This window comes from Nelumbo lutea, chromosome 1, assembly GCF_056320005.1.
Source record: "Nelumbo lutea isolate HS-2025 chromosome 1, American lotus-T2T, whole genome shotgun sequence".
NCBI lineage: Eukaryota > Viridiplantae > Streptophyta > Magnoliopsida > Proteales > Nelumbonaceae > Nelumbo > Nelumbo lutea.
The window spans coordinates 169041345-169060673 of record NC_142684.1 but is presented as its reverse complement, the minus strand read 5'-3'; the positions used below and the strand labels follow the sequence as shown (position 1 = coordinate 169060673).

At 34.1% G+C, this 19329-nt stretch overlaps 1 non-coding gene across 1 annotated transcript; it reads right to left on the bottom strand.

Moving 5' to 3' along the window:
• Positions 1-18663: 18663 nt before the first annotated feature.
• Positions 18664-18770, bottom strand: LOC148879079 (small nucleolar RNA R71). Its single transcript, XR_016106104.1, has one exon. It is a non-coding gene; the product is annotated as a small nucleolar RNA R71 (small nucleolar RNA).
• Positions 18771-19329: the final 559 nt, after the last annotated feature.

Here is a 19329-nt window from a genome sequence, read left to right as displayed (position 1 = left end):
AATGGGTGGAGCAGGAAGCGCAGCCCAGCTATGAGCTTTTCTTTGAAAACCGTGAACTCATGGTGATCATGAACCCAAGGGTACTGACCCAAAGGAATACTAAAAACTAGGTTATCGGGAAGACGATAACGAGCTACCAAGGACAATAACCTGTCTGAGGTCATAGTGGAAGGGCCAAAGTCATCCGAATCTCGACCATGGGAAGAAGACGGGACCCCCTCTCTGGAGGTCGGTCCCTCCTCCTGAGCTTCAAGCTCCTCAAGCCGAGATGGCTCAACTTTGGGTAAAGGAGTTTCTCCTAAGAGGCGAGGGGAGTAATTGCTTGGCGAGGAGCTGACCTCACCAGCGGGAGCTGAGGACTGCACCTCGGCACCCTCAGGCTCACTAGAATCACTAAGAAGTCTATCTATACTAGCACTAGACATACTAGAACAGGAAAAAGAAAGGAGAACAAACTAAGAAAAGAAGACAAACTCACCAAAAAGATGAAAACAACCTCAGAACACAAGGGAAGAAGTGGCGAGCTGAAAGACTTCGACGCGACCTCGGGAGAGCTCAATCACAAGATTTTTTGGCGAAGGAAAGGGGCCCCTTAGCCCCCTATTTATAGTTCACTACATGGCAATCAATGGTTGAGACCTGCTCGATCCAACGACTCTCATGAAAACCAGTTGCATGACACCTGAGGACGAAATCGGTTGAGTGTGCTCTTTGACATCCACAGAGTCTATAAACAGTGTGACATCCGCACGTACCCGGGATGCGATCTGGGTCATTTCGTGGTTGCACCAGACGGTTGAACAGGCCCGACCAACGGTTCGCTCTTCAGATTGTCCAAACCCCATGCCAAATCCACTTAGATCCTCCATGAACTCCTTGCACCGGGTTGGGACCCTTGGCACAAGGAGTGGGAGGCAATTGATGAATGGTGATTTGGCGTGACCTAGCGAGAAGGGGACACATGGACACGACCTAACTAAGGGATGATAGCTCAGCCTGGCAGCCTAGTTCGCAACATTTGAGCTCAGGTATTTAGTCACATCGGCCTAAAACTCACCTCGGCACCAAGGCACTTCGGCATCCAATCCAGTTCAGAACTAAAAGAACCGAAGTAGTAGCTCGGAACTAATAACCCGAATCGCCATGTAACCGACTCCAGAAGCTTCTCTAGCAGATCCCGAATCTCTAGAGATCACGATGAGCTAACAGATCCCGACTTTTCCGAGATCACAAGGAGAACTCACCCCAGCTCCACCAGAGTCCGAAGTGGAACGATAAGCCTTATCCACATACTACTCATTCAGAAACGGAACGAACTCTATCTCCATGCCCCAGAGATCCCGGAGCTCTTTCGTGAGTCCCACAACTACTCCAGTATATAAAGACCGGAACCTCAAGGCAAAAGGTATGCATGATTACTCTACTCTCTAGCTCTCAAGCTCTCAAATTCTCAAAGCATTCAGCTCGCATATACTAACTTAAGCATCGAAGCGACCTCGCCGGGTTAGCCACCCCGGGTTCTTTGATTTACTATCTTGCAGATTCATCCAGCTCACTGCTCGATTGGAAGCCAGATCACCCTATAGCTGGGAGTAGTCAGACCGCACAACAACATTAATAATTATATATTTTTACAAAATTCATGACAAAATTATGTACAAATAATATAAATTATGATTTTTTGGATTATTCAATCTAAATATTATTCAATAACTAAATATCTTAGAAAATAGAATATTAAAAATAATATTTTAAATCAATTAATAATATATTTTAAATAGTTACTGAATAACTTTCAATTATAATAAATATATTAAGATTAAAGTTTAGTTAAATAACTAAATATTTGAAATAACAAAATATTTAACATAACTAGATTTTAAATAGTTAAAATAACAAAATTATGTATTAACAGTAATATAATTTTATGGACTATTAAATTCAAAAGTAAGTAATATTTTAAAATTTAAATAATGATATATTTCAATAAATAAATAATATTGTAAATAACTAATTTCATTTATACCGGTTAATAATTCTAGAAACTAACTTTCAAAAAAATGTTTATTAATAATAATTTTAAAAAATTAATCTTTATTTATTATATATTTATCTATACTAAATTAATATTTATTGTATTTTAGTTATTATTTATTGTTTTTTGTGATAAATATATTTTCAATAATTATGTATAAATCTATTTTTGTTTTTTATTTAATAGAAAATTTTCAATAATTATTGGTGTTTAAACTACTATTATTTAGCTTTTTAAATTTAATTTATTATGTATTTTCGCTATAAATTTTTAATAATTATTGGAGATTAAACTATTGTTCATGGGTTGGTTCAATTCAGTTGTAGGTTATTTGGCCAACCAAATCAACTTGGTTAGGTTGGGAGTTTGGTCACCCAAGTTACATCAATTTGGGTCAATTTTCAATTTGGTTGGTCAGTTCAAAAGATTTAAACTTAAAAAATTAAGTTTAAATTAAAAAAAATTACAATGGCATTATTAAAAGAAATAAATTTAAAAATTAAGTTTATGATATAAACTATTTTAGCCTAAGAAATATTAGAATTTTCCCACTTTCCTGTATTAAAAAATATATTTAAAATATAAAGTATTAATAAATATCTATGGTTGGGCCGCTTGAATTTAGTCAGTTTACAAATGGCCAAAGTGAAACTGATTCAACCCAGTCGAGTTGGGAAATTGTTGAACCGAAGCCGACTAGAAATATTTGAAATTGGGTTGGTTAGTTTTATTAGTTTGATTTGGAATGGCTACGGGGCGGGGCGTGAACGAGGAGCCTCTCCCCATCCCCAGTCATGCGAAAATCCCCATCCACGTCCTCGTCTCCATCCCTGCTAATGAGGACAAAGTTATCCCCATCCCTGCCTCCACGGGGATCCCCACTCCTCATCCCCACGGGATGAGGCACTCCTCCCTGTCCCTTGCCCCTGTAGTCAAGACATTCCACCCCATCCTCGCCCAATCCCTAGTGATGGGGTGGGTTCGAGGTGAGGCACCCATTCCTCCAACTCAGGGATTAGGAATTGGATTATGAAAATTTGGGGGTATTTTAGTAATGGAATTGTGAGATCCTATGATTATAAGAATGAGAAAAGCTTAAAGATATTTTAAAAGTCAATATTAAATCTATTGATATTTTACTAATTTACCATAAGGTTTGGGGAATTATATGCAAACCCTGTCCCTTCCTCATCCGAGTTGGAGGAAAAATATTTTCCCTGTCCCCACCCTGTCTCTTCCCTGTCCCTATTTAAAATTCAAGAAAACTTGCTCTGTTCGGGGTGGGCAAGGTAGAGCCCTAGTTTTACTGGGAAAATTGTCATCCTTACAATTGTAATAATTTTCTATAACTAACTAATAGTAAATTAAATAACAATAAATTACAATATTTTATGATAATTTCCAAAAATTATTGAAATTGTTGTTGATTAGCAAAAATGTATAGTAAATTAGTTATTTACAACAACAATAAATTAATGTGAATTAATGTAAATTATTTACTTTTTAAGCTTAAATTATTTACTATTAATCAATGTGATGTAATTATAGTAAATTAATGTAATTGTGGTAAATTACATTAATTTTAATTAAAAGTAAAAATAATTTGTAGTTAATTAATGTAAAACCAAGTATGGTTAAAGTCCACCAAATGGTCTAAACTGGTGTGGATAGATTTAATAAAATTTCTAAGTTTTTTCATAACTATTTGTTAAAATAATAATAATGGATTGTTATTTAAATAAATATGAAACAATTTCTAATAGATTAGTTTCCTAATTTAATTTTCCTAAAATTTTTAATAATTATTTAGTTGAATAGTAATAATGGGCTATTATTTAAATAGTTTTGGAGAATTTTTTCAAAGATTAATTTTCTAATTTTTTTAATTATTATTTATTTAAAAAATTATAGATTATTAGTTAAACAGTTTCCCTAAATTATTTGATAGTTGTTAATTATAATATTGATTTTATAGAAGTTACTAAATTATACCAATTAGTAATATCTTTTTATGAATAAATAATTATTGTAAAAATTTAATGAAAATTTATTAAATTACAATGATTAATGTAAATTACATTAAACATTAAAAATTTGAGCATTTATTAATTAACCAATTTTTAGTTTTCACTAGTGGTTGGTGAGTTTGAGCATTTATTAATTAACCTCTAAGTTAATTAATCTACTTTCATTTTTTCATTAATATTTATTTTTTCATTTATTTATATTTTATATTCTTAATATAGATTTAGTCATTTTAAACATTTTGTTATTTAAATATTTAAATAATATGTAAAATATTTAAAATTATTCATTATTTGAAATTTATTTATTTTAATGTTATTATAATATTAAATATTTTGTTATATAACTATTTAGCTATTTTTAATTTTTTTATTTAAGATATTTAGTTATTAAATATTTAAATACTCTTTTATTTTTTATGTTAAGTTTTATTTTTATTATTTGAATAAATTTAAATTGAATAATTTGTAAAATTATAATTTATATTGTAACTACTTAATTTCGTGATGAATTTTGTAAAAATATAATAATATGAATATTATTAAATCTATTATAATTAGTTTTTGTGTTTTGAATAAAAAATTTAAATTTAATATTTAATTTCGTTATAATATTTAAACAATTCTAAAATTTTTTAATTGAAACTTTTGTTAGATAGATGTATATAAAAAGTTGGGGAGAGGATAAATGGGAATTAGAGATAGTTTTGGAGAGATTCTATCTACTAAATTAGAGATAATTTAAGAGTTAAATGGGAGTTAGAGATAATTTAGGAGATAAATAGGAATCGGAGACAATTTAGGAGAAAGTGGTGCCACTTGGCTAAACATTAGAAAAACAATCCCACTTTCTTTATGTTTGTTAGAAATAGTTATGCCTATATTATTTCTTTATTGGTTTAATGTATATTTATGTGGAATTAAAAAAATAAAAAAATAAAAAAAACAATAAATTAGGAAGGGGTTTGGAGAAAGGAGAGGCACGATGACGTTGACTATCTTGCTATCTATCTATCTATCTATCTATCTATCTATCTATCTATTTATATATAGGAGAAAGGATAGGCGGGGATGGGGTCCACGTGGGGCAGGGAATGCTCTCCCTGTCCCCACACCATCCCCGCTGATGAGGATGAAAATTTCCCCATCTTTGTCTCTGTAAGGGAAAATCATCCCCATCCCCATCCCATTCCGCACAGATGTCCATGAGAGAAATGGGAAAATTGGTATCACTAAATTTGATAAACAATCCTATCTAAAATTAATTATTATTATTTTTATATTATAAAAAATATTAGAAGTAGTATATAAAATATAAATGATTATTAATTATTATATAAAACAATTGTATACTCTTACATGTTTGTATTATTTGTCTTTAACAAATCTCTTACATCACATGGGTCCCCACTAATTTCAATGAAACTTGAGGATTCAAAACTTGATCAATTAGGACATATCGGCAATGCTTATCAAAATATTCGACTACAAATGATCCAATGGATGTTATCACTTCGAATGGGAGGTTGGAAGATGCAATTGTTTTGTATATGAAATGGCAAATATTATCTACACAAATTCACATCTGACTTGTGGCCACCTCATAGGATAATTTCATCTTTTCACAAGCCTCGGAAGGCATTTTTGCCATTTCACCCTCAGCCTTAACAACAGGTTTTATGCTGAGGCGTTAGACTATGGTTGAGTTATTGGGCTCATTAAATGCAAAAGTAAAGCTTGACCACCTTGTCAACCTTAATGAAACCAGCCATTACCACAACCCGAGATCTAGAGCTGTTATAGAATGCCCGTAACACCATCATTAATGGTGGCATTGTTTATAAATTGGAAACGGGTAGGTACCTTTCGTATTTTCTTTAGCACTTATTTTGAATTGGATGACAGCATTAATCACTTATTGGTGTTTGAGAAATAAGTTTAAATTAAGTATTTATTTTTCAAATCCAAATTTTCAGTTTTTTCCAAGTGTTTAAATAATAAATAATTATTCAACTTTTTTATCAAAACTGTCCCCATTTAATTTTGAAAATTTCATTTATGCCCTTCAAATGTAAAAATGTAGGATTTGGCCCGTAGAGGATTTTTTCTCCATTGCCTTCTCCAACCAATGGCGGAACTACTTCTCCTTGGCCGGTTACTCAGGTATGTATCTTCTGATTTCATTTCCTCTTTCGTTTTTTTCATTCCTGAGCTTGGATTCCAACAAGTTTTGTTTTTCGTTTTTTTTTTTTTTCCTTCATCTTCTCACTTACCAGCAGTGGAAATCTACTGCGTCCAGGTTGGGGTTTCCCTAAAATCATTTATTTCGTGACTCTTGAATCTCCGTGATTTTGGCATGAATCCAGCTTATTAATCTTCTGCATTGTAATGTTTGGAATGAGGCTGAACCCAAAATCAATTTTAATCCCTTATTTTCTTCCCTAAAAAATAACAAAAAAGATAAAGAACATCAAAGGCATTTATGATTATTATTTTTTTGTTCAGATCTGAGTAGATACCATCAAAGGTTTGATGATTAGCATGCCTATACCAATATGAATGATTTTTCTATGTAGAAAATATGGTTGATACAATCACTAGTCTAATTTTTAAATCCTATTAAATTTAAGGATGCATTACTTGTTAAGTGGGGGTTAAAGTTGTATTTTTGAAAAAAAAACGTTTATTATAGAAAAAAACTATCAGAGGCTTAATATAAAATAAGTGTTTATTTTTTAAAATAAATACTTGAAAAATTGGATGTCAAATGCAAATAAATATTTATTTGAATAAACACTTGTTCAATAAGTACTCCCAAACTTAGCCTTACTCTCTTGCTCTCATCTCGACACCTTGACTTTCTTGTCACCTTGGCAATTTATTCCTCAGGGTTTCCACTCCTAGGACTACACTAGGGCCTGTGACGTCTTTTTGTGCTCGGAAGTGAACCTTGGCCAATTCACCTCGGGAGTTCCCCAACTACCTTTATTGCCATCTTTGGTAACATCAATATGAAAGGATGCCTAAACAAAGTCTTGCTTCCCGAATAACAATGCTATAGTTTCAGGATATGCCCATAATGAGATGCTTTATGAAGCAAAGGAGATGTTTTTAAGGATCCTTTATGGAATTGTTCTTCATCATGGGTAGTAGCCGTGGCAATTGGGTTGGATTGGGTTTGGTTTGGGTTGAGCTTCAACCCAACCCATTTGACCCGCCAACCAATTAATGACCCAATTATATAAAATTAAATGAGTTGGATTCAATCCAAACCCACCTTGGCCCAATCCAACCTGTCTAAATCCATTTATCTTATATTTATGTACTTAAAAATAAAAACTAATTCCCTTTTGACAAAAAAGTTGATCATAGCTTGATGTCACGAAAGCTATTGTTTACACAGTGGTGAAGGCTCAAATCACATTACATGCATATTGTTTTTACAAGAAGAATAAAAAACAATTAATCATTTGAAGCCATTTGAGTATGTTTGAATTTCGATTTTAACCGAACCACTTAGGTTCAAATTAGTCAGACCAACTTGAACTGTCTAACTAGATTTATCTTCGAGCTAATCACATCAATAGTAGTCGAACTGTTTGGATTCAATTGGTCTGGTCAGACCACATTAGACTAGTTCAGCATATGACGGGTTGACTGGGACAGGTCCATATTGGGTTGTGCAAAGGTTTGGGACTTAGCGGACTGTTCCGAACCGGGTCAATGTGGGCAGTCCAGACCTGTCCAGTTTCGGGTTGGACCGAACCAATCTATATTTGGTTGCGCAGGGTTCTAGACAGAGCCAATTGGTTCAAATCAAGTCAAGGCCAAGTGATCGGATTCGGGCTAACCTGGATCAAGCTGGGTTCGGACTGGAGCGGTTGACCCAAACGGATCAACCCAAGGTGATCAAGTCTGTTCATATTCGAACCAGTCTGAACTAAGCCAAACTGGTCTAGACTCCAATTAGGCTGATTTGGATTTATGTCAATTTGGGTGAACCATATTGATTCGTCAAAATTAATTTTAGTTAATAATTAATAAAAAATTAATGCATTAATTATAAATTATTTCACTTAAATAAAAAAAATTAAAGAAAATTGACTAAGGAATTTGCACTTGTACCATTAGTGATTAACCCAATGATTATCCAAAACCCAACCCGACCCAACCCATTTAAATTGACCAAATAGGTGATGTTTCCAATCCACCAAGTAAATGGGCAGGTTGGATGGATTAGATACTAGGTGGGTTGGGTGAAAACTTGCCCCCCCAATGGGCAGCCATGATCTCTAGGTTTGTATAGAATGGACAAAGTGAGAACCACTGAATTTGCTATCTGAACTTCTAGATCAATGACAAGTGAAATATAATGGTTGATCATTTGGTTGTTGTTTGTTTTATAACCATCATTATGTGTTTCCAAAAACTGATAAAATGTGCATTTATAAATGTAACTTTTGATAATTTTCTCGACTACTAAATGGTTTGATGAGTTAAGCATGACATAGCAGTTATACAATGTGTGAGACACCGGTATAGCTCCAGTAATAGTCCATACTTGCATCTAAATATATTCTTATAACGGCTGGGGTGTGTGGGAATGGCTTCTCTGCTTGACACGTGTTGCTTTTAACTATCAACACGTGTTACTCCACCATATCATTCTCAGCTCACCCTTACCCTCACCAGCTCTCCTATCTCTCTCATCCTTCTTTGATTCTCTCGGCTCCCCTCATCCTCTCTCTCTCTCTCTCTACCTTCCTAAGGAGAATCCATCGCCTCTATCTCTCTCTCTCATACGCCTGAACCCTCTGTCTCTTTCTCTCTCTCCACCTGTCTCTCTCTCTCTCTTCAGGCTGACAGGTCTCTCTCTCATATGTTTGAACTAATCAATAGTCTCCATCTCTCTCTCTTCAGATTTACAGAGACTTCACAGCCTCCTCTGTCTCTCTAGATTTCACTCGGGGAGAAGCTTGCCTCCCCTAACTCTCTCTCTCTTCCCTTTCTTCTTCCTCTCATTTTCTTTCCTCTCTTTTGATTTGTCTTCTTGAGATTTTCACTTTTTTCTCTTCCGTGTTTTCTCTTTACACCTCAAAGGTCTTTGGCTAATTCGCCTCTTCATCGAGCCCAACGTTCAACCTTTCACACGGATGGGGGTTTAGAGGTTTGGGAGAATCAAGAAAAGCTCACAACGTTCTTGCATGCAGAAGTTGTTGGATTTTAATTTCATTAGAAATTAAATCCAATGGGGTTTGACTGATCAATTACATGAAAAACACACCTGCACACATGTCTTGGAAAATAGTTTCTCTTACTAAAACCAGTTTTCAACTTGTCCCACATCGAAAAATTACAAAACTTGTTTTGAGTTTTTAAATAGGAACTTATTTACACTCCTTAAAAAGAAAGAGGAGAGTATGGAGGCTTGCTACCACACAATGCGCATGCGCGTGTGTGTGGCGCAATGAGATGCTTTAGAGGTGCACTTTGTTCGCACTTTGCGTGTACCCATGTGGATCGTGAAGGGTGGCTTTGACTTTTGGTGCAAGGTTGACCGTTGATGTTTCAAAGGTCACGATTCGATTAGATGTGATCAAGAGGCACATTTGAAAGTTAACAGTCATTAACTGTTAACTACCTTTTTAACAGTCACAATGTTTGAAATTGTAACTATTCAATGAGCCTTTTCTAAATTAGCACCTTCCTCTGTTCTATGACTCTTAGAAATTACTTAAGGAGTGTGAGTCAAGAAATTGTACACACAAGCTTTTCGAAAATCACTCTTCTCTCTCTTTGTTCGATCTATTACTATCTCATAGAAAGTTTTTTCTAGAGAATCTTCAACTTTGCTAGTTGTAGACTCTCGCCCAAGGCTATGTTGTATCCTGGGAATGGATTTTCCTGTAACACAACAACAGTAGAATTGAATAGGGGCAAATAACATTCTAAAGACTGTGTCTTTAGACATGCCTCAGAGCTTCTCCTCCAAGTTTTATTAACCCCAATTTTTCAACAATTTTAGAATGTTAATTTGCAATGGAGGCGGAAGCAAGTATGACTTCGATCAAGATGATGAACCAAGATCTTATTCAACTTAACCAGTTCGGTGGAGCAAATTTCAGTCGATGGCAAGGCAAGATAATCTTCTTTTTTACTACATTAAAATTGTACTATCTCCTGGATTCGAATATGCAATAACTTTTTGAACCCACTAACAAAGACTCGAAAAAGCTAAAGAAAGAGAGCAAAATGAGAAGAGGATTCACTTTTGTGCCGTGGACGTATATTGAACACCTTATCAGATTGCTTTACAACTTCTACAAGGAACTCTTATCTCCAAAAGAAATTCGAAAGACTTTGAAATTCAAATACAATGTGCAAGAAACATGTACATATAAGTATCTTATTGCAGAATACTTTGACTTCACCATGGACAACTATAAGCCCATACTGGAGCAAGTTCATGAACTATAAGTGATAGTTAATAGAATTCGATCCCTTGATATCATTCTTCCTGAATCTTTCCAAGTGGAAGTAATAATTGCCAAACTTCCATCCTCTTGGAAGGATTATAGGAAGAAGCTTCTATGCAAGGCAAAAGAACTTACCTTGGAGCAAATTCAACAACTCCTTCATATTGAAAAAGTCTTAGATTAGAAACAGTAGGGATAAGACCTTGGCCGCTATGCTGAACTCTAAGGTTAATTTTGTGAAAAACGGATTGAAGAAGACTAGTCCTGCATTACAAGTAAAGAAGAAGGACGAGAACTTCAAGAAGAACAACAATAAGAAAGGATCCTGCTATGTTTGTGGATAAAAAAGGCACTATGCCCAAGTCTACCAACATTAAAAAGGTGGAACCAAGTCTGCAAACATTGTGAAAGACAATCTAGTGGCCATGATTACTAAAGTCAATATGGCAGAACCATCTTCTAGATGGTGGTTTGATTTAGGCCTAACAGTCCATGTTTGCAAGGACAAGTCCTTGTTCAAGATACACCTATGTATACGATGTGTCCGAAGCGTGTCATTAAACACTCCAAACACCAGTTTAAACATTTATAATTTTTACGACTTCTCAAACAACAACTACCATAGTAAATGGGTGAGAACGGGTCGTATCCATAGGGAAGCAAGTGAAAAATTAATATATACTTTGATCTGGACAAGAGAACGCAATCGGGAATGGCAGAAAGTACGAAAATAAAATCTATTATTGCTGAAATTAAATGATATGTAATTAAACAAAACAATAACTAAAATTCAGAATTTAACAAAGTTCGGAAATCAACAAAAGAAATAAAAGACAAACAAAGTTGATCTAGAATTCGGATCTAGTGGCGGTAGCTGTAGATCGGCCGGACAACTTGCGGGAACCCCTTCTGACAAGAACCGGGCGTCCTCCCCTTCTACAACCCTCGAACCCCTCGAGACACCTTAGTCTTGAACAAGACGAAATCGGATCTGCAAAACAAAGAAATGAACAAGAATTAAATCTAAAAGAATGCAGAAATAAAAATAACAGAAAAGAAAATGAAGAAAATAAAAGAGTGGTTGATTAGATCCAGTGGCAGTAGTTGTAGATTGATTGAACAGCTTGCAAAAAACCCTCCTGACAAGAACTGGGCGTCTTCTCCTTCTACAACCCTTGAACTCCTCAAGAAACCTTAGCCTTGTAACTGGGTGAATTGACCAACCCCTTCTACAGGGCCCCTAGGGTCCATTTTATAGAGAATGGTGGACACAACTGAGAATAGAGAGAAAGAGGGGGCGGCAGCTGGGTTTTAGCAAAAATACAGGTGCCCTAGGGTTTAGAATGAAGGGTTAGGATGATTCTAGGGTGATTCTAAGGATGAGAAGAAAATGAGAAAGCACCCAATATTATGTAAGACTGAGATTTAATTGCTAAAGGCTGAATGGTGAAGATTAGAAGTTAGGTGGCTCCTAGGGTTAGAATGCTAAAAAGAGAGTGCCTTAGAATGAATGGTGTAGATTAGAAGGGATGGAAGGTGTGGATTTAGCAGTTAGGGGCATGTCGGGTTTGTTAAGAGTGAAAAGAATGGGTTAAAAGGCGCCCTAGGGTTTGCTAAGGCATGGGGAGCATGCTAATACATTAGGAGGGGCGCCAAACTGGGTCTAGCAGCTAGGAGGTGCCATCCTGCTTTCAGTTTTTTACAAAAACACCCACTCTCTCAGTTGGACTTCACACCAGCTTCCCAAAATCTACATTTTAGCCATAAAAACTTTTCAGTTTTCCTAGAATTTGCATAGAGACCCTTAGAGGCCACAACATTGCATTTAATTAGGAAAATGACACATCTTGACTACTATAAGGCCGAAAATACCCCTGAATTGATGCCCTTAAGGCATCAAAATGCAGAGTTATCAATATACCTTATGAAAACTAAGGATGAAGCCTTTGACATGTTTAAATTATACAAAACTGAAGTTGAAAATCAATTGAAAAAGAAAATTAAAATCCTTAGAAGTGATAGGGGTACTAAGTACTTTAAGAATGAGTTTAATTCTTTCTATAAAGAATTTGGAATAGTACATCAAAGTTCTGCTCTTTATACCCCTAAACAAAATGGCCTAGATGAAAGGAAAAACAAAACACTTACAGATATGATAAACTATATGTTGATGAAAGTTAATGCACCTTTAAACCTGTTGGGGAAGAACTCTTAACAGCTTATCATTTATATAACAAAATTGTTTCTAGAGTTAATAATAAGTGTCTATATGAATTACGAACATGAAGAAAGCCTAACTTAGCATACCTAAAAGTGTGGGGTGCTTAGTATATTACAGAGTTCCAGACCCTAAAAGAACCAAGTTAGGACTTAGGGCAAAAATAAGTATGTTTGTTGGATATGTAGAATATAGAAAGGCCTATAGGCTTGTAGATTTAGAGTCCAACATAATAATTAAAACTAGAGTTGTTGAATTCTTTGAAAATAAACTATGTTCTGAATCTACAGAAAATGACAGAGAACCAGGAAGAGAAATTTAGATCTCAATACCTATTGGTAACAATGAGATTGAAAGAAGAAATGATACAAATGTAACACCTATAGTAGGACTGTAGAACTTAGAAGAAGTCAAAGACAAAGAATAGAGAAATACTTAGGTTCTGATTTTATCTCTATTTAGTCAATTGTTTTCTTGCTTGAGGCTAATAGAGAAAAAATTTTAATTAAAATATCGATTGTACTAAACATTGAAAATGATCCGAAGACATACAATGAGGCTATGACTTCTAGAGATGTTGTCTTTTAGAAAGAAACTATAAATGATTAAATAGACTCAATAATGTCAAATAGCACATGGGTACTAGTGGATTTGCCTTCGGGGGCCAAAACCAATCAAATGTAAATGGGTGTTTAGAAGAAAATACAATTATGATGGATCTACACAAACTTTTAAGACTAGGTTGATAGCTAAATGATTCAATCAAAAAGAAGGGATTGACTACTTTGTCACTTATGCGCCAGTGGCTAGAACAACTTCTATTAGAACACTTATAGCACTAGCATCCATTTATCACTTATTTGTTTATCAAATGGATGTTAAAATAGATTTATTAAATGGTGATTTAAATGAAGAATTCTATATGGAACAACTAAATGGATTTGTTTTTCTTGGAAATGAAAAGAAAGTCTGTAAACTGGTTAAATCACTGTATGGTTTAAAACAAACACCAAAATAATGGCATGAAATATTTGATTCTTGAATTCTAGATTTTGGTTTTAAACATAATAGTGGTGATAGATGCATTTACTCAGTTTACTAAAAATTATGGTGTGATTATATGCCTTTTTGTTGATGACATGCTTATTGTGAGTACTAATATTGTTGGTATAAATGAAACTAAAAACTACTTATCCTTGTCTTCAAGATGAAAGATTTAGGAGAAGTAGATACCATATTGGGAATAAAAGTTAAAAATCATAGTAGGGGTTATGCATTAAGCCAATCACATTATATTGAGTGAATACTTGAAAAATTTAAGCATTTAGGATTTAAAGAATATAACACACCATTTGACTCTAGTATAAAGCTAGTAGAAAATTCTGGTAGAGCAATTACATAACTTAAGTATGCCAATGCAATAGGAAATTTGATGTATGCATGTTTTGTACTGGACCTGATATTGCATTTACTGTAAATAAACTTAGTCGGTTTATAAATAATCCCGATGCAAAGCATTGGAAGGCAATTGAGAGAGTTCTTAGGTACCTCAAAAGAACATTGGAACTTTGATTCTACTGTGATTATCTAGCTGTACTAGAAGCATACACTGATGCAAGTTGGATTATCGATAATGGAGATAACAAGTCCACCTTTGGATGGATTTTTGTCCTTAATGGGGGTGTGATCTCTTAGGCATCCAAAAGACAAACTTGTATATCTCACTCGACCATAGAATCTATATTCATAGCCTTAGTAGCTGTTGGAAAAGAGGCTGAATGGATTAGGAATTTATTATTGAATATAAAACTTTGGCCTAGTCTTATGCCTCCAATTTTCATTTACTATGATAGTAAAGAAACTCTGTCAAGAGTTTATAGTGGTAACTACAATGGTAAGTCTAGACATATAAGTCTAAGACATGAATTTTTAGGCAACTAATTTAAAATGGAGTCATCACTATAACGTATGTGAGGTTAAGTAAAAACTTGACTGATTCTCTTACCAAAGGTTTGCCCAAAGAATTAGTAAGAATGACAACCAAAGAGATTGGATTAAAATCCTTTACTTAGTTACTAGTAATGGTAACCAAACTTAAACAAAAAACATCAGTATTGGGTTTAAAGGGTAACAAAAAATTATTGTAATGTGACTGTTAGCATAAACAATGATGTTACATAAATAGTGATGTCCGTTATGATGAGAGGTTGAGTTATACTCTGAAATATGTCAAATAATGGTGTGGCTACCTGACTCGGAGGGAGGGACGGATTGGATATGGAATTTGGAGTCACCACCTAAATTTTTGGGAAATGGGAATTTAGAAAAATCTGAGATTTTTCAAGATAAACATTTTTGTTTTCTTGGTGACTCGTTGCCCAATGGGGATGAGATTCTTAGGATCTGGGGACCAAGGTACGGTGTAGGAAGGTGTTAGGTACCCCACACATGCCCAGTTGAACCGGCCTTTACTTCACCAATATTCCAAGGATGATTTTAATATTTTGGGCTTGTAAAAGTAATAAATATCACACTAACAAATAAGAGGAGAATAATAGTCAATAAATGCTAAGAGGTGTAAGAGTAATTTAATAATTGGCTAGGAAATTCAAACAACAAATTTGAAGTACGAATTTTGAGATAGAAATCCATAAATAATAATTTAAAACAAAAAAGAAATGAACAATATGCAAGAAATTCTAATTTGACCTAATACTACTGCATGAGATGAAAAGAGATTTGCTATTGATTAGATTGCTGCTAGAAAAAAACATAAAGGACTAACTAAAAAGGGTGTTTCTAGCATGCCTAAGTATGTAGAAGTAAAAAGACTAAAAGAAAAAGGTGGAGTTTGAAGGCATAACAATTTCCTATCTTAACGAAAGCTGATTTATTAATGAAACCGAATCCTTAGTTAACTTAGGTAATAGAAAAATTTTAAGTAGAAAAGATGGCCTATGTTAAAACAGAACACAACATTTAAAGAAAGAAAAGGCAAATGCTTTTATAGACTAGCAAGGTAATTGTTTGTTGATAAAAAGAAGAAAAACTTTATGAGTAGAGAAGGAGGAGAAATTATGTGTATTAATAATCCTACGGAATGTCTACTCAATTCATAAAACTAATTTATTAAATGTCAAACATGATGCAAGAATAATTAAGGGAAATGCATATAATTAATCTAAAAAAATGGCAAGCCAATGAGATAATCGTATTGACCCGAACAAGCCAAAATAGAAAATGATAATTTAACCGTATAATACTAACTAAAAGCAAATGCAATCTGAAACGGACAAGCCTAACTATCCGTGGGAAACAAAATAGTCTATGATGAAAGAAAACTGAATTGAAAAAATGAAAATTTAATGGAAAGTATGGTACTAAATGTTCGGACAAGAACCTTTGCCTTAAAGAAAACTCCAACCTATTGAAATTGCTTTGTCCTCCACTGTTACGTGCTTACAAGCTTCCCCTTCAATGGCCGCTATAAATGGACAAAACATAAACCTCTAACTTAATTGACTTAATTGATATGGTACTTTTAAGCCCGTTTCATATTTTAGACCATGGATCTAGGGGGGATTATTGACTTAATTGATATGGAGGGACACAAGAACGTAGGGAAAATGAATGGGGGAGTTTATTGGACGTGAAGGGTCATAAGCCTATATTTGTACATATTATCATACCTCTAACTTGATATTTTGGTAATAATATTTTTGGAATTAGCATGGTATTACACTAATTATGATGAAGTTGTCTTGCAAGATGATTTGGAGCTTAATTGTGCAATTTTAAGGAGGAGTTTGATTTAATTGATCAAGATAATCATAGAGGAAGGACCATGCAGCAATGATGCTCCATGTTGTAGCCATGAAGGAGAGAATCCATTGAATTCGGATTTGATATGTATGTACAAAAATCGAGAAATTTCTTGTTTTGATATAGTTCCCGTATTTTGGGTATAACTTTCTGCCTACAACTCAGATTGAGGTGATTCAAATGGATAATTAAATCTAAGAGATAGGCTACAACTCCTATGTTTATCACTCAACCTAATTCCGCCACCAATCAAGTGCAATTCGAACTATAATTTTTGGGTCTAACAGTTGGGAGTGCAGAAGAGATAGGAATTCAACTAAGATAAAAACTAAGAAACCTAATTTGTGTTGAATTAGGAGTCTGCATTGAGAAAAAAATTAAGGGGAGACTGCACTATAAAAATGACCATAGACTCAAGATAAGGGGGCACATCCTTAGAGAGAATACAATAGAGAAGAGAAGATGAAGCAATCTCAACACATTAGAAGAGAAGATGAATCAATTTCAGCATGCTGGAGAAGGAGAGGAAGAATCCAAATTTAAGAAGGAGAAAGGCTTAGTTATTGCACTTGTCTTCTACATTCAAAGGCTAAAGTTTTCTTGTTATTCTATTCATTCTTTGATGTGTTCTTGTTGTGTTTCCCTTTTAATTTTCTTGAGTATGATGAATTTAATGATATCTAGCTAAATTCTCTTAGCTAGGGTTTAGATGGGTTCTGATCTTAAGATTATATAGTTATTTGTTTAATTCAATTCAAGACCTTTATTATTTGCATGAGGAATTTTTATTGCTATGCTTAATGCTTTAAAAGAATTGGCCAATCTTTTGATGGCATGATGATTTATGCATGACTAACCAAAGGATTGTTATGATTTAGATCCCTAGGCAATAAAAATCGCATGATAGACTATGATATCGAAAGATGATTAGCTCATGTGTGGAAATCAAGGAAATTTAGTGAGTCAAATCCCCTTCTACGATTAGAGGTTTTCAAAGAAATTAATGCTTATTTTTCCTTTTGACAACCACTTAGAAATTTGATGGTAGAATTGGATTAATAAAGAATTAATATGACTTGAGAAAGTTTATTAATTAATTTAGGAAAACCCACCATCACATGCAAATAACTTTAATATACTTTAGGATAATTTGGGTCTTGAGTTGGATTAAATAGGTAATTATATAACATTGATTTAATGAAATCTAAACCCTAGCTGCATTCATTCATCAATTCAGTTTTTATTAAGTTCTTAGATTTGCATTAATTCTTCTTTGTTTTTATTCATTCAATTGATTCAAGTTCAACTTAGGTTAGATTAAAATTGATTTTGTACTGTGATCTAGTCTTTGTGGAATCAACACTTTTCTCATCATTATACACACATTTGACTAAGGTACACTTGCCTGAATTAACTGTGCATAAATCACACAACAAGTTTTTGGCGCTGTTGCCGGGGACTAGTTTATTGCATATCAAAACTACATGAATTAGCCTTAGATTGAACATCTATTTATTTTATTTTCGGATTTAAAATTTTTCATTTTAATTTCTGTTGGGTTCAACTTTATAAAATTTGTTAGGAAATTTTTAATTTTTTTTCTCTTTTCTTTAAAGGTTCCTAGAGGGGTGGAGAATTAATACCCCTTGATCAAGAAATCAAAAGGACTTTGAAAAAACGAACAAGGGAGAGAAAGAACAATATGGCTCAAGACCAAAATAATTCAAGGACATTGATCTCCTACGCTATACCTACTCTAGATGGTACTACATCAAGCATTAGGAGGCCGAATGTGAAAGCAAACAATTTTGAGATCAAGCCTGCAATTATTCATATGATTCAGATGAGTGTACAAGTTCTAGCCCCAATGATGACCCTAACTCTCATATTGCTAATTTTTTTGAAATATGTGATACTTTTAAGCATAATGGAGTTAGTGATTATGACATTAGACTCAGATTGTTTCCTTTCTCCTTAAGGGATAAAGCAAAAGATTGGTTTAACTCTCTTCACACAAGTTCGATTACTACATGGGATGACTTGGCACAAAAGTTTTTATCTAAGTATTTTCCACCTGCTAAAACGGTTAAATTAAGGAACGCCATAACAACTTTTTCTCAATTTGATAATGAAACCTTATATGAGTCATGGGAGAGATTTAAGGAACTACTTAGGAAGTATCCCCACCATGGTCTACCTGTTTGGATGCAAGTGCAAGCTTTTTATAGTGGCATTAATCAATCTAATCATTCAATGTTAGATGCAGCTGCATGTGGTACCCTTATGAGAAAAACTCTTGAATAAGCATATGAATTTTTGGAGGAAATGGCAGCCAATAACTATTAATGGGGCAATGAGAGAGCAAATAAAAAGGGAGTTGGAATTTATAATGTTGATTCTATCACTGTTTTATTGGCTCAACTTGCTGCATTAAATAAGAAATTAGAAAATTTAGGGGTTTTAGCTATGGTCGTTTCTTCTATTCCCTTTCCTTCTTATGAGATTTGTGGGCAAGGGGGACACTCTAGTGTAGACTGTCAAGTAGGAAATCCATTTTCTTCTTCTTCTTCCGAACAAGCTAATTTTGTTTTTTATGGTGGCAACAAGTCCAATTTCAATTCCTACTCCAACACTTACAATCCAGGATGGAGAAGTCATCCAATTTTTTTTTTTGAGTAATAACCAACAAAGAGCATCTCCCGGCTTTTAGCAGCAGCAACAACAAAACCCACAAGAGAAGAAGCCAAATTTAGA